Consider the following 17,241-nt stretch of genomic DNA (forward strand, 5'->3'; position numbering starts at 1 on the left):
ATTGGCGCCATGCTTTCTAAAACTCTCCCAGCGCCTGAGCACAGGGCGCTCCCCGCCAGCCAGCCAGCCCTCCACCTCGGAGCTGCTGCTGGCGTCATCAGGCAGGACTAAAGGTAAGTGCGCCCTGCTGCTGGCTGGCTGGCGCGGCAAGCCCCAGCCCGGCTCCTCACCCAGTGTGAGAAGGTAGGTGGGCGAGGAGCCGGGCTGGGGCTCGCTTGCGCCAGCCAGCCAGCAGCAGGGCGCGCTTACCTTTGGGGGGGAACTTTGCCGCCCCCATCCAGGGCCCGGCGCTCTAGGCCAACGCCTAGTTGGCCTAGCGGGTGAGCTGGCCCTGCTTTCGAGCAAGGGAACCTTTACCTTCACCTGTATGTAATCAGGTGATTTCTAAAATAAGTTTTTGTATAGCGAGGTACCTACTTACAAAACCCGTCTTCAAATATGAATTTTAGGATTCCAGAGAATTTATGCAAAGAGCTAGCATGATGGTTGGAGGATCAGACTTGCACTCTGAAGACCCAAGCTCAAGTCCCTAATCTGCCAAGAAGCTCAGTGGGGTACCTTGGGCCAGTCACTCTCTCTAAGCCTGACCTACCTGAAAGGATTCTGAAGGAATAACAGGGGTAAAGGGAGGCCACGTCAATGTTCCCTCTATTCCCTCCCCCATTCAGCACAGCAGTTCACATCCTGAGCAGATGTGCAGCGGGAGCGGTGGTGCAGGCAGTAAAGAGCCTGCAAAAAAAAAAAGTTAAAATCTATCAACGAGCAGCCACTAGGCTGTTCGAGTCCCACCACGGCCGGGGTGAGCTCCCGGCCCTTGTCCTAGCTCCCGCCCACCCAGCGGTTCGAAAGCTTGCAAGTAGATAAATGGGTACCTGCCTTAGGTGCAGGGGGGCACCCGCCTTCGGAACGGCGTCAGGAAGGAGTGGCGGTGTCGGCGACGGTGGAGCAACCCGGCAATCCAGCGGAGGATGGCGGCAAAACATCGAGCAGACGAGAGGGATTGATCCGAAGGGGCGGCGACGTGACGGCGTGGGCTCGGCCAGAGCCAACCAGGACAGAGGCCGGTGCAATGAGCGTCACATAGCCGCAGACAATGGAACCACCCCAGCAGGAGCCGCTACAGAGCCAAGCCAAAGCCACCACGCAGAAGCAGAGGGGAGAAGAGCCGCTGAAGAACAGCTACCCGGTAGGGTGCCTGGTAGGCATTCCCCTCCCCAATACTGTGTGTGGCCCTAGTTAGAAGTGTAAATTGTACTATGTAAACCACTCAGAGTCCTTCGGGGGTGAGCGGTCTAGAAATTGAAAGTTAAATAAATTAAAAAATATATATAACTGCTGTAATCTTAAAATGGGGAACAGGCAGCACAAGACCCTGTGCGGCTCCAGATTGCTGCTGAGTGTGGCTTCCGGTGATAATGAGCAGCCGCTCACGTGCACAGCTTAGAGGGAACAGTGGGCCACATATGCTGGTCTGATGATGGGATAACTGTATCTATGCCTGACCATATAACTGTGGCAGACTTGTGTACATCTGTAGTCGAGACAAAATGAGCCCACCAAATCTAGTTTTGGCGTGAAAACCAAAGTTCTAACTTCGGTACGACAGTAGACATTCTGAATGTGCTCTCTCGGGTTTCATTTCCTAGATGGCCTACAGCCCAAGTTACTACGCTACACCGGCTCGGCACTCACGAACACGATTTCTGAGAGATCTCATAAGTTAACAAGCTCTCCACAGTCTCCTATTCGTTTCACTGATGCTGAAGGCGTCAAGGGCCCTTTGGTGCATGCGTGTATGGATCTATAGACAACAACAGAAATAGGGTTGCCAGCTCCAAGTCCGGAAATTCCTGCAGGTAGAGGGGAGAAGCCTGCAGAGGGCAGAATCTGGGGAGGGCAGGAACCCCAGCAAGGCATAATGCTGTAGATTCCACCCTCTGAAGGTGCCATTTTCTCCAGAGAACTGATCCCTGTAGATTGGCGATGAGTTCTAATTCCTGGAGGTCTGGCTGCCAGCCCTCCTGCCCATCACTGCTCTGAGAAGTGGAAGAAGAAGATTGGTAAAACCCTCTGGCATCGTCTGTGCTGATACGTCCCTTCTGAGCACAATCCAGAAGTGACTCTGTGTGTGTGTGTGTGTGTGTGTGTAAAGTGCTGTCAAGTTGCCGCTTTACCCTATTATTCCCAATTGCAGTTCCTCCCCCCCAACCCCCCCCCCTCTGCAGGCTCCACCCGCACAGTTCATGGTGACCCTGTAGGATTTTCGAGGCAAGAGATGTTCACAGGTGGTTTGCCATGGCTTGCCTCTGTGTTGCAACCGTGGACTTTCTTGGCGGTCTCAGTTTTGAATACTAACCAGGGCCAACTAGCTTCTGAGATTTGATGAGATCAGGTCTGTCTGTCTGTCTGTCTGTCTGTCTGTCTGGGTAGCTCTAAAAAAAATCACCAAAAACTATAGAGTTTCTAATGATTCCTAGAGTTGCTCATTGTCATTTCTGGGATGTACCTGGAAGCAACATCAGCAAGGTCACTGACATCACACAGAGCCCTATGGATGCACTCCCAGCCCTCCCACTGGTTCATAGCCTTGGCTTGGCTTGGCAACCCTACAAGATATTTAGGCCTCATCTGGAGGTTAGCAAACCTACTGTGTAGGGTTGCCAACCTTCAGATGGTGGCTGGAGATCTTCTGGGACTGCAACTGATCTCCAGGCAATAGAGATCAGTTCACCTAGAGAAGACGGCCACTTTGAAAGGTGGATTCTGCGGCATTATACCCTATTGGAGTTCCTCCCCTCCTCATAGGGTTCCCGTTCCCCAAGGGGGGGTGGGGAATCCCCTGATTTAATGGTTTCCTGCCCACTGCTGCCCAGCTGGCCGGTGGGAGGAAATTCCCTCCACCCCCTGACGCTGTGCGTGACACACTGATGTAATCCAGAAGTGACATCAACCAGAGGTAGATTCGGGGGGGAACGCGGGGGATCGCAGTTCCCCCGGGTGAGGTACCGGGGGGAGGGGCACATGACGAAGCCCCGCCCCCTGCTTCCGGCCGCCCCGCTTCCAGCCCTCATTCAGCAAGGAGGAGGCAGGAGAAGAGGGAGGGCAAGTTGCTTCCTCCCTGCCTCTCCCCACCCCTGCCTGCCTGGGGCCAGGGAGGGCCTTCGCGGGGCTTCCTCGCACTCCCGCCGGCCTTGCAGGTCCACCGCTGGGCCCCTCATTGGCCATCATACTTTTAAAAAAGCACTTGTTTTTTTGAGGGGAGGTATAGTCCACTAAGACTAGCGTGCCACCTGTCCAGGTTGTCCAGAGGTCCCCATCAGCTCAAGAACTGCAGATCTTGGAAGCTAAGCAGGGTTGACTCTGCAAGTATTTATGTCACACTTCCGGTGATGTCAGGGGGTGTGGCCTTATGACACACTTCCGGTGATGTCAGGGGGTGTGGCCTTATGACACACTTCCGGTGATGTCAGGGTGTGTGGCATATGCTAATAAGTTATGCTAATGAGTTCCCCTAGCTCTTTTTCTACTAAACGACCCCTGACATCAACACATTAATGACATTGGGTGGGCGATGCTCTGCTTTTTGAGCAAAACTCTATGACTTGAGGCCATTTTTACCATCGTTTGCCCAAAAAGCAGAGCATCGCCCCTGATGTCACCAGTGCACTGACATCACATTGTGCTACGTCTCTGTCCAACCCCGAAACTCTCCCCAAATCCCCCCCACCAGCACAGTGAGGAGACCTGGCAACCCCACTTCCCCAACTCCCCCTCCTCAGGCTCCACCCCCACAATCTCCAGGTATTTCTCAACCTGTACCTGGCAACTCTACTAGTGTGACATCACAGAACTGGGCCAATACAAACTGTCCCCCTCCCATCCTGTTGGTTTAGCAGGCCTCGAGGCAGACACCAGACCCAGCTTCCTTCTCCCCCTATCTGGCAACAAGCCGACCACTGAATTATGCAGACTCGTTACTCTGCGTTCATGCTTTCATTCCAGTTATAAACGCAAGCACGGTTTCCTAGGAATATTTAACAAGTAATCGAGGATCAAAGACTTCAGATTTATAGCCTCTGATCTTACAGCTGAGCTATTCCAGCTGAGTTTTGAAAATCCATATCGAAGCACCTGGGGCAAAAGAAGTGAAACAAAAAAACCCAAACCCTAAATACGGGGACTTGCATTTTAATAGCATTCTTGGCTGCAAAGCTGCTGGCTGCCGGGTACCAGAATTTCCTTGAAGAATGTGCACAGCTTGGGGCAGAAAAACGAATGAAAAGGAAATTAGCATAAAAATGAAAACATATGGAGATATGGAAGGCAGAAAAGCCTGGAGGTAGTTGAAAAGCTAAACCTCATACTTTTTGTGTTATGCTCTTCCTTCGGCTTCATTGCGAAGAAAATAAGATGTCAAGTATTCTCTGTGTGTGTGTGTGTGCAGCAGATCTGCGAGACGTTTACTGTTCCTGAGATTAAACACAGCTATTTATCATTTTAAAGACCACATTCAGCATGCAAAATGCTTTATAATCCTCATCTAATTAATCCTCACAACAGTTCTCTGAGGTGGGCCATTTATCATAATCGTCACGGGGCCATTCCAAAAAGGGATGACCTAATAAGAACCATTTTCTCCTTTTCAGGGCAATTGCATTGGACAAAACTAACTTGGCGTTACTATGGCGTGCCTGGCCTGTGTGCCCAGTTTGCCTCTCTTCCCATAGCTTGCTAGCTTTTAAATTGCCCCTTCTGGTTGACCTAGGGTTGCCAGCTCCAGGTTGGGACATACCTGGAGATTTGAGGGGTGCAGTCTGAAGAGGGCAGGGTTTGCAGAGGGGAGGGACTTCAGTGCGGTACAATGCCACAGAGTCCACCCTCCAAGGTGGCCCTTTTCTCCAGGTGAACTGATCTCTGTCACCTGGATATCAGTTGTAATCCCAGGAGATGTCTAGCTACCACTTGGAGGTTGGCAACTCTAGGTTGACCCCATAATAATGTTAGTTTGATCTCCCACAATTATTGGATGATGTTATTAAGGGCCATGCCACACACAAAAATTGAGCTGCCCATTTCTGCATGTTAAATGTCTATGGAAGTGCAGGACAAGGGACCAGTGAATGTGATTTATGAATGTGATTTCTGATATTTCTCTTGACACTGTGCCTTATTAGCATTTAGCCTAACAAGAGGAGATTTAGAATAGAATTACTTTTAATGGTTAGAGGTCCTTTTTTTTAGAGTCAGAAAATAATAGAATGTAATGTACACTTTGAAATTATAAGCTCCCGAGGTGAAGGACATCTTAAAGCAAAGTTATGAGATGAAAAGACTCTTAATGTTCTCAAAACAATACCTTCCTCTACGGAGCAGAGCATCTGGCATCAGGAAGTCTGCCAAGAGCTAAGTTTGTATGCATCTTATCAGGGAACTCCCCATTTCTAGGTTGAAACAAAAAAGTCCAGAAGAATGCCAAAAGAAGGCCCCTTTGTTCATTTATGTTCTCCGCTGTTCCGGGATCAGTTAAGCAGATGTAATTACTGACACGTATGAACAACGAAGGAATATGCCAATAGAGAGATGCTCTGATAATGATACCTGTGGGATACCAATTAGGGATTTCTTTATGTGTAAACTGTCGTGATGTCATTTGAGGTATAAGATCTACTGTCCTTCCTGCTTGGGGAAGAATATAGCTTGGTGTTACCAGGTGCCAAAGTATCCAGTCTTGTATTTTCCTGATTATTGCAGTAAACAGATATTTATCTTTTCCCTGGACTCCAACCGTGTGTTCCTTATTTTGCCCTGGGAGCACATGAGGTGCAGAAGGAACAAAACAAAACACAGGCACCGGTCATACGGGAGGTTTAGGGCCGGAAGAGGGACGGATCGGGGGCGCAGCAAACGGGCGCGATCAAACCGCAACATCTGGGAAGCGTCGCGCACCCATCCCCGATCCGGCCCTTCAGGCCGAAAATGCACAGCAAAAAAGAACCTGCTAAAGAGCAGGACTTACCTAAAACGCCGCAGCAAGCATGGCTGTCGGATTGCTGGCACGGCTGTCTGCAGGAGCAATCGAGGCTCCCAGCCGAACTGCGCATGTGCACACATGCGCAGCCGGCGGCCTTGCGCTCCCTTCCGTGGCTTTCTCCCCGGCATCTGATTGTGCCGGGGAGCAACTGCACGGCGGCTCACGGGATCTGTGTGATCCCGCCATTGCGTGTCTCTTTTGGTGCAGCTTTCAAAATCTGCACTTTGCCCGCCTCAATTTCCCCCCGTGTGGCAGGTGCCACAGTTAGACATATGTGTTGGCCCTCCATACTTTAATGCAGGAAAAACCAATGTAATGCAACAGCAATTACAACTACCAGACAAAATACAGAGTGGCTCAAAGGGATTCCGAAGTGTTCAGCCTGTCCCTGGCATTTTAACTGGAGGAGGAGGAGGAGGAGCTGGATTTATACCCCACACTTCGCTCAGTGTCTCAGAGTGGCTAACAATCTTTTTCCCTTCCTCTCCCTGCAACAGACACCCTGTGAGGTAGGTGGGGCTGAGAGAGCTCTGAGAGATCTGCTCTTGAGAGAACAGCTCTGAGAGAACTGTGACTGGCCCAAAGTCACACCAGCTGGCTTCATGTGGAGGAGTGGGGAATCAAACCCGGTTCTCCAGATTACAGTCCACCACTCTTAACCACTACACCAAACTGGCTCTGATGGGAATGGTCTATGGGGATTGTCACACCTCTCTAGGAATTCCTGGAAACTCTATGATAAAGTTTTATGGTACGGTCTGGCAACCCTACACATTAACGCCCTGGCATTAATGCCCCAAGGGCTGCTGTTGTTCAAGAATGACATCAGAGCAAGAACATGTCCCAGCTGGGAAGGAACAGCCACATTCCTCACTGCCTCCCCACACATTCCTTTCCCCATTTCAAAGATTGGTGAAGGCCCTTTTCTGGTGTTATCTCCATGCTATAAGAGCCAGCGCACTGAGTCTCCTTCTTACATTGCTCTAGGACAATAGAAGGCCAAGGCTCCATGGGAGCCAGTGGGGTATAACCAGGGGTCGTTTCGTAGAAAAAGAGCTAGGGGAACTCATTAGCATAACTCATTAGCATATGCCACACCCCCTGACATCACCGGAAGTGTGTCATAAGGCCACACCCCCTGACATCACCGGAAGTGTGTCATAAGGCCACACACCTTGCCCCCAACGGTCCCGGCCACCGCCGCCGGCCTTGCAGGTCCACTGCTGAGCCCCATGAGGGGCCCGGCGGTGGACCTGCAAGGCCGGCGTGCGTGCAAGGAAGCCCCGCGAAGGCCCTCCCTGGCCCCAGGCAGGCAGGGGTGGGGAGAGGCAGGGAGGAAGCAACTTACCCTCCCTCTTCTCCTGCCTCCTCCTGGCTGAATGAGGGCCGGAAGCGGGGCGGCCGGAAGCAGGGGGCGGGGCTTTGTCATGTGCCCCGCCCCCCGTACCTCACCCAGGGGAACTGCGATCCCCCGCGATCCCCCCCGAAATGACCTCTGGGTATAACATTGAATGTGTCTGTAGGGTTACAGTGACCAGAGTGTCAGACTAGGATTTGGGAGACCCAGATGATAATTTTTATTTTTGTTGCACTAGAGTTGCCAACCTCCAGGCGGTACCTAGAGATCTCCTGCTATTACAATTAGTCTCCAGACTATCAAGATCAGTTCCCCTGGAGAAAATGGCTGCTTTGGAGGGTGGACTCTATGGCATTATACCCTGATGAGGCCCCTCCCATCTCCAAACCCCACCCTTCTGTCAGCAAGCTGCCATTCTGTTTTCTGTGACCTCTGTGTACATATCCTTACCCTGTTGCACCCGGTTTGTTTCTACTATCCTGCTTCTGTGCTGGAATGCATAAGATAACTACTGGTGGATGTGTGGGGGAGAAGATGCTGTAATGCTTGCCTATTGCTATCTCATGAGAACTGCACCTGTGTTTTGTCTGATGTTCTGCCTGGTTCCCATGGACTGGGCGCGCAACCGTTTCATTAGCCCGCCAGCGGGAATATTATTCATTGGATATGTATCTGTTTGAATTTCCTTTATTATGCTCGCCCTAACTGTGTATCCCCAGTTCTAACAAAGAACGTGTTTGAGTATGTCTTCAACGCTTTGAAATAAATTTTGCTTTTCTTGAAAACGTGGATTTATTCTCGATGCTTGGGGATCCAACATATTGTTAGAACTCCCTTTCTCCTATCGTTCCGAATCGTATTTCCCAACCCATAGCTGGCAACCCTGTGTGGCATTCTCTCACAAAGCAAGTACACAAATGGGCAAGTTATAGATGCAAATACTAAGATAAGCACTCAAGACTTTCAGACTTTCAAATCAGTTGACGTTCCTGGCATTGCATATTTATTACACTGAAATGCAGCTTTAGATGTGGTAAATTTCTCAAATGATAAGTTCTCCATCACGGCTGAAAACTGCAAGTTAGATAGAACAGTGGGGGGGGGAATGCATGTTTGCAGATTCATACAAGAACGTAAAAGGTCTACTGCATCAAAACACCTTCAGCAGTGATTTAAGGTTAAAATCTGCAATGTCTGTGTCTTGTTGGACCTTCCCATGAGTGGAAAGATGATACGCCGGGGCACCCAGCCCCCATGGCTAAGAAGAGGAGTTGGTTTTTATACCCCGCTTTTCTCAACCTTTTGTATCAAAGCACCTTACAATCACCTTCCCTTCCCCTCCCCACAACAGGCACCTTATGAGGTAGGTGAGGTGTTCTGAGAGAAACTGTGACTGGCCCAAGGTTACCCAGCAGGCTTCGTGTGGAGGAGGAGGAGTGGGGAATCAAACCCCCTTGGTTTTCCAGATAAGAGTCCGCCACTCTCAAACACTATGCCACACTGGCTTCCTGTTTAAGGTGCGATCAGAAAGGTCTCTAAGAAGAGAGATTGCGATTGGCCCCAGTTAAGCAAGGTTCCTTCCCCTGGAACCTAGGTAAAGGTAAAGGTAAAGGTTCCCTTGCTCAAAAGACAGAGCAGCTCATTAGCCTATTAGGCCACACCCCCACATTACCAGAAGTGTGGTCATCCAGCCACACCCACCTTTTGCTTTTTATTCTGTTTACCTTGTTTGTGGTCAAAACCCAGGGCTTTTTTGTAGCAGGAACTCCTTTGTATGTTAGGCCACACACCCCTAACGTAGCCAATCCTAATGAGTTTCTGCTGTTGGGTGTGGCCTATTATGCTAATGAGTTCCTGCTGGGCATGGCCAACTTGGGAGCCAGCCGGAACTCTGTTTCTGTGCGTTCCTGCCCAAAAATAGACCTGCATGTTGTGGTTTCTACAGCAGCAATTTGATCCATGGGTTTGGAGCGAGAGCTTGTTATGGAAGAATTTTGGTCGAGATGGATGGGCTTTATTTTGCTCTCTCAGAAAAGAGGTCGTAGTACTAGAAGCTTTACTGGCCAAAAGGCAGTTTTGAGTAGGTTTCACGTTGGTGCCAGTTATAGTTAAAGAATGTATTTTGCATCTTTCTGCCCGGAGTTTTGAGTAGGTTTCACTTTGGTGCCAGTTATAGTTAAATAATGTATTTTGCATCTTTCTGCCCGGAGTTTTGAGTAGGTTTCACGTTGGTGCCAGCTATAGTTAAAGAATGTATTTTGCATCTTTCTGCCCAGAGCAATCCGTGCCGAATGTAAGCCCAGGAGTAGCTGGTGCTCTGACGCATTCCCTCTTTCGCTGCAACGATTTTCTTGTTTTGTTTGGCTTTCTTGGAACAACCTTTCTGCTCGGTAATATACCGTCCTAAATGTTACCCATCTGAAACCACAAGCCGTAGTGACAGTCTCTTCTCCCAGCTATTGCTCATTTCTGAAATCCCATTTTCCTCTCCCCCATCACTCCTCGCCTGACCAAACTGTGCAGCGACACCTTTTATAGAACTGCATCTTAGATGAGATTAAGTTAATGCCTCTGCTGATGGGGATGGACTACCTGGTGAAAATAGGAATTGATTTTCAAATTTTAGAAGGTTGGGGTCGGTCTCCTGTGTGGTGGGGAGAACCCACTTCGGTTCATATGACTCCTAGCTTAGAAGGAGGGGAGAGAAATACCTTTTCCTGCCTGCATTGTCTGCTAGTTTAATAGAAATATTGTTTCTCCTCTGATGGTCTTCTGTTATTGTTCCTTCTTTGACCTTCTCTGGGTATGAAATGAGAACCTCAAGAGTTATCAGTAGTAAGCACTTACAATGAGGAAGGGGATGCCCGTGAGGTTATTTCTGGGAAGGAGAAATAGGGTAGCTCGTAACCAGATATATGATTGCCCGTTAATAATTTGCATATGTTATCCTATGCAACTGTGATTTGATGTAAATTATGTGATTACTTAATTGACTATAGTCTAGGACCAAGGCGGATCTTCTAAAAATAAAATGAACATGACATTCATGCACACACATACAATGGTTTTGGTGCCAGTTTGATGTAGTGGTTAAGTGTGCAGACTCTAATCTGGGAGAACCAGGTTTGATTCCCCACTCCTCCACTTGCAGCTGCTGGATGACCTTGGGCAAGCCATAATTCTGACAAGAGCTGTCCTTGAAAAAGAGCAGTTTCTGTCAGAGCTCTCTCGGCCCCAGCTACCTCACAGGGTGTCTGTTGTGGGGAGGGGAAGGGAAAGGAGTCTGTAAGCCGCTCTGAGACTCCGAGTGAAGGGTGGGGTATAAATCCATTCTCTTCTCTTCTTCTTCCCTCTTGTCTTTTGCTCAGACATAATATGCCTTCCTTGTCCCCTTTCTTTGCACCCTGCAGTACTTCCTCTTTTGTAGCACGCCAGCAATGGAATGACCACCAAACTGTAGTTCAGATTACTCAACCCATCCCATAAATTGGCTCATAAAAATCTACATACTTTCATTTAAATCAGTTCCTTTTTTTTTTGTCGTTGTTGCCATGAAGTCAAAGCTGACTTCTGGAAACCATGTTCATCAAGGCAAGAGATGAACAGAGGGGGTTTATAGATCCAGGTGGGCAGTCATGTTGGTCTGAAGCAGGAGAACAAAGTTTGAGTTCAGTGGCATAAAGTTCCGGTCCACAAATATAGGCAGAGGGTGAACAGCGAATTAGTATACAATATAATGAAGATGTTTTAACAGATGCAAAGACCAAACAGGAATAACAAGCTAGGTTTATATTGGTCACCATTAGTTTGGATTTAATTTCAGGGGGAAACACAGTGAAGCAAATACATATGTCGGAATACGAGACTGATGTGTAAATGTATCCTTCTTAATTGTGATTCATGATTGTGTAGCAGCCCTCGACTTCCTTGGTGGTCTCCCATCCAAGTACTAACCAAGGCCAGTCTTGCTTAGCTTCTGAGATCTGATGAGGTCGGGTTAACCTCAGCTATTCCAATCAGGGCAATTTGCTTGTACAACAAGATTATTGCAACCTCTCACTTCATCTTTTTTTAGTGTAGCCTAGCCTCTGAGATAAGATGCAAGTTGCTGAAAGGTATCTGTTAATCGAACATGTACAGTTATCATTTTTTAACAATTGTATTGCTGAAAGGTCTGTTGAACGTATAATAATGAATAAGCAAGTTATATATGCAGACATTAAGCACTCAATACTTTAAAACTTTCAGATCAGTTGACTTTCCTAGGACTGCATATTTACTATGTTGGGCTGATGTTTTAGATGTGGTTCGGTTTCCCAAATCATAAAACTGTGTGAAGTCGTGGTTCTATGCTGAGTTATTGACTTCTTAGTTATAGCCATCCTTAATTTCACAAATAAACTAATGTTGAAAATACCAAGGCATCCAAATTCAATTTCCTTCTTTTGGTTCCCCCCCCCCCAAAGTTATTGCTCTCTGGAAAGATGAGTTTATATGGCCGCAAATTTCCCTCGATGTCAAATTGCCTGGGAGATCAGATAACAGAGAAGCAGTTGTGCATTTCAGAGCTTGCAGGTTTTTCTTCCATTATATGAGGATCATTATATGAGGATCAGACTATCTAATCCAGCATCCTGTTTCAATCAATCAATAATCAATAAACAATGATCAGCTCAGATGCCTCTGAACTGGAACTCATTAGCAGGAACTCATTAGCATAATAGGCCACACCCAACAGCAGAAACTCATTAGCATATTCATCCACACCCTGACCACACAGCTCATTAGCATATTAGGCCTTCCCTTGGCTTGCCTGGGTGCCCTGCGGCTGCGGGGAGCCCAAGCAAGCTGGCCCTTATATTTAAATGCCTCCCCGATCCTTCCAGGGGCCCCCTGGCCCGCCCGACTTGGAGTTGCAGGGGGGGGGGCTCTCCAGGCCTTCCCTCTGTAGGCACGCACACAGAGGTTTTGGCTGTAGTGGGCATGGCCAACTCTGAAGCCAGCCGGAACTCCGTTCCTGTGCGTTCCTGCCCCAAAATAGCCCTGCCTCTGAAGATCCCAACAGTAGCTGGTGAGCCCTGAGCCTCCACAGACAACCATTTTTTGTGTGTCTTCCCATCAGTTGTGTTCGATCTTTTATACAGGCACCAAAATTTCAGTAATGGTGGAATTAATATAAGTTATTTTTTAAAAGGTGCAACTATGCCCATCACATCAGCTCTCACAAAACCGGACATCAGAATTCATAGATAATGATTCACTGGTTCCTTCTCTACTTGATCCCTAATCTGGGTATTTAGTTCCTCCTCCTCTATAAATCCTGCAACATTTTTCCTTCAGAAGAATCACTTCTCTAGTATCCCTGATGCTTTAGTACCCCTAGTGGCCATTATATAGCATACTAGCCAAGGGAAACAGAGGTCATATTAACACATTTGAGCAATCTTGTGATTGCTACCAGCATATAATGCAAGTTCGTATTTTCATCATATGACTTCTCCCAGTCCATATGGTTCTGCCACTGGGAGTCTTAGTGAGAATGTTAGATCAATTTCATTTGGCCACTCAAGTCAGGTTAATAAAAGGTTTGTATAAGCATGGAAATATGGAGGCTGGTCAGCCATTTTGTATTTCTAGAGCTGGATCTATGAATTGGAGGACTGAAGAAGTATTTAGGATCTTGTTCATGGGATTCATCCCAGAACTGTACCGTTCCCATATAAGGTAATCATGTATGAGAATTCACAGAAACAATTTTAAATGGCCTACCCATAAAGACAAAACAATGTAGGTGGAAAATGAATCTTAACATTTCACGAGCTAACAGTAATGTAATGACTACTGTTTGACTGTAAGACAGGTTTCATTCTTTTCTTTAATCGGGATCCCTATCCTTCTGCTTTGACTTCACGGTCAAAGTCTTTTTTCTTTCCCAAAAACGTTTTAATCTGATCTTGTGCATGAACACTTATTCCAAAATCCCTACCAACAGACACTCTGCTTGGGTGTTTTGTTTTGTTTGTTTGTTCGTTCAGGGGAAGCAGACTTGACTAATCAGGCAAAGCTTCTGGAGGAATTACCGTAATACTTTATAGCTCATATCCTAACAATCCTCGCAACAATCCTGTGAGATAAGTAATTACTATTCACATTTTATCAACGGAATATAAACATAAGAATGTAAGAAGAGCCCTGCTGGATCAGACCAATGGTCCATCCAGTCCAGCATTCTGTCTCACACAACAGCCAATCAGTTCCTCTGGACAGCCAACAGCAGGGCATAGAGGCTGAGGCCTTCCCCTGGTGTTGCCTCCTGGCTCTGGGATTCGGGGGCTTATTAATGCCTCTGAATGTGAAGGTTCCCCTCAGTCACCATGGCTAGTAGCCATTGATAGACTTTTCCTCCATGAATCTCTCTAACCCGCTTTTAAAGCTGTTTATTCCTGTGGCCATCACTACATCCTCTGGCAGCGAATTCCCCATTTTAATCACCCTCTGTGTAAAGCAGTATTTCCTTTTGTCCATCCTGAACCTACTGCCCATCCGCTTTATTGGATGCCCTCGAGTTCTTGTATTTTGAGAGACGGAGGAATTTTTCCACTCTCTCCACTCCATGCATAATTTTAAAAACCTTCATCACATCCCCCCCCCTTAGCCTGCAAGACGGAGCTCTTCCACCAGGCATTCACATAGGGGCCGCCGCTGCCACCACTACCAACGGTGGCAATACCATCGGGTTTCGGGATCGCCCTGGGAAGCTCAGCCATATATGATGTGGCATTAACAACGTGGGATTGGTATGAACGATCAACTGGACGGTGGTACCCTAACGGGGATGATTTGAAGATAACCACTCAAGACCATCTTGACCTGAAGATAACTACTCAAGACCATCTTGTCTAATGAAAGCACTTTAATACGCTATTACTGTTATTACTGTTATAAATATGATTTTATTGTTTTATTGGGTTTTATGGTTGGGCTCGCGCCCTTTGTAAGCCGCCCTGAGCCCGCTCGTGGGGAGGGCGGGGTAAAAATGCCTTAAATAAATAATAATAATAAATAAATAAATAGTCAACTCTTTTCTAAGCTGAAAACTCCCAGACTCTTCAGCCTTTCCTCATAGGGAAGGCGCTCCAACCCCCTCATCATCTTGGTTGCTGGAAGGAACGGTCCAAATCCCCTCAGTGGGATCCAGATGCTGTGGGATTTGAAGACAATACCATAGCGAGCGACCAGGACTGAAAGGGACTTAAATTCCTTATGGGACCATCTCTCTCAGGGGGGCTCGAAGCAGAAGATAGGAAAGTACCACTTTATCCCCTTCCTTACCAGTACTTATCAGCTTGTAACAGCTTACTTTCACTGCTGCTATCAGCTGCAAGCACCGACTCCATACTTGCTAAGTGAGGTTCAGAATGAGACAAACAACATTTTTTTTGCCTACGCCCCCCCAAAATGTGTCACCTCTACTTGTGAAGATGTTGATGTGCAAACAAAAGAAGGAGGAGGGGGAGAGAGGAGAATTGACTAACAAGGGAGGGGAGTTGCAATGGGAAGGATCCTGGTTCACGTGTTTCAGAGGGGGCAGCTGTGCTGGTCTGCAGCACAACAACTAGAATCGATTTCAGGAGCCAGTATGGTGTGGGGGTGAAGAGGGCGAACTCCTGCCCTATGAGGAAGGAAAGAGCACCTTCCCTTTCAAGGACTTTTCAGTTTAGAAAAGAGACGATTAAGGGTGTGTGTGTGAGAGAGAGGTTTACAAAATTATGCATGGAGTGGAGAGAGTTGACAATGAGAAATTTTTCTCCCTCTCTCAAAATACAAGAACTTGAGACCCAGTTTGGTGTAGTAGTTAAGTGCGTGGACTCTAATCTGGGAGAACCGGGTTTGATCCCCCACTCCTCCACTTGCAACTGCTGGATGACCTTGGGCAAGCCATAGTTCCGTCAGAACTGTTCTCTCAAGGACAGTTCTGGAAAGAGCTCTCTCAGCCCCACCTACCTCACAGGGTGTTTGTTGTGGGGAGGGGAAGGGGAAGGGAAAGGAGTTTGTAAGCTGCTCTGAGACTCTGAGTGAAGGGTGGGGTGTAAATCCAATTTTTCCTTCTCCTTCTCCTCCTATCTGGGAGAACCGGGTTTCATTCCCCTCTCCTCCACTTGCAGCTGCTGGATAACCTTGGGCAAGCCATAGTTCTGTCAGAGCTGTTCTCTCAAGGACAGTTCTGGAGAGAGCTCTCTCAGCCCCACCTACCTCACAGGGTGTTTGTTGTGGGGAGGGGAAGGGGAAGGGAAAGGAGTTTGTAAGCTGCTCTGAGACTCTGAGTGAAGGGTGGGGTGTAAATCCAATTTTTCCTTCTCCTTCTCCTCCTATCTGGGAGAACCGGGTTTCATTCCCCTCTCCTCCACTTGCAGCTGCTGGATAACCTTGGGCAAGCCATAGTTCTGTCAGAGCTGTTCTCTCAAGGACAGTTCTGGAGAGAGCTCTCTCAGCCCCACCTACCTCACAGGGTGTCTGTTGTGGGGAGGGGAAGGGAAGGGGATTGTAAGCCATTCCTTCAGGTAGTGAAGGGCGGGGTATAAATCCAATCTCCTCCTCCTCCTCCTTCTCCTCCTCTGTAGCACCTTAGAGACCAGCATGATTTCCAGGCAATAAGTTCCCTATCTGACAAAGAGATCTTTGACTCTCAAAAGCTCATACCCCAAAAACCTTGTTGGTCTCTACCTTAGTCTCTACTGGACTAGAAAGAACCGAGTTGTTCAGGTGTGGCCCTCCTCTCCAGGGCAAGTTATTCCCAAGAAATGACAAAACCCATTTGCAAACGGAAGTAGATTGAAACTGCGTTATTTAGCATGTGTGAGTGCGCCCTCTGTCTGTGAACATACCATGTATTGCCTGTTGGCTCCAGTTTGGTGTAGTAGTTAAGAGCAGCAGACTCTAATCTGGAAGAACCAGGTTTGATTCCCCACTCCTCCACATGCAACCGCTGGGTTACCTTGGGCAAGCCACGGTTCTCTCAGAGGTGTTCTCTCAAGAGTGGTCCTTGAAAGAGCTCTCTCAGCCCCACCTACCATACAGGGTGTCTGTTTCGGAGGAGAGAAAGGGAAGAAGATTGTAAGGCACTCTGAGGTTCCAAGTAAAGGGTGGGGTATGAATCCAACTCCTCCTTCTCCTCTTCTTCATTGGAGGTCAGATTGCTCTGGATCACAGTGCCCCAGGATGGAACTGGGCCTGTGGTTAGTGGCCCCTATTTCAGCATTGACTCACTAAAACACGGTTATATGTGCCTATTTATTTATTCTGTACCCAGAATGCAGTGCAGCAAGTTGGCAAGCTGATTTATAGCACCCAAACAGAATTACAAAGAAATGCCCGTGAACAATGGTTCATACAAAACAAGATTCATTTGGGCTGCAGGAAGATCGAGCGCTCATTATTCGCCACTCGGCTCTGAAAAGAATGGGAATAAAAACTCATTGGGAAAGGCTTTTGTAAAGTACAATGTCCCGCTGTTTATTTTCCTCATTTGTAAAAAAAACTCCCCAAAAATGTTCTGCCGCCAGAGAAGTGTCAAATGGGGTGGTCCGGACGTATCTGTTGTAATTTCACAGATGCCACCGCCTCCTATTCAGAAAAGATTGATTTGGGGTTGTGCTTTTATGACTAATGCTCTTATATAAACAGAAGTGTGAAACAACAAGTTATCTAAATATGAAGAGGGAAAGGTGTGTTTGGAGCAGAAGTATTTGCTTGGTTGTTAGTTGGTCCCCACAGGCAGCTGCATTAGTAAATCTGAAAGACATTCAGTGTATTGCCTTGGAAGTTATTACTTGCTGTCCCTTTGCTGAACTGG

The sequence above is a fragment of the Gekko japonicus genome, unplaced genomic scaffold, assembly GCF_001447785.1.
Source record: "Gekko japonicus isolate JY-2015 unplaced genomic scaffold, Gekko_japonicus_V1.1 scaffold1127, whole genome shotgun sequence".
Lineage (NCBI taxonomy): Eukaryota > Metazoa > Chordata > Lepidosauria > Squamata > Gekkonidae > Gekko > Gekko japonicus.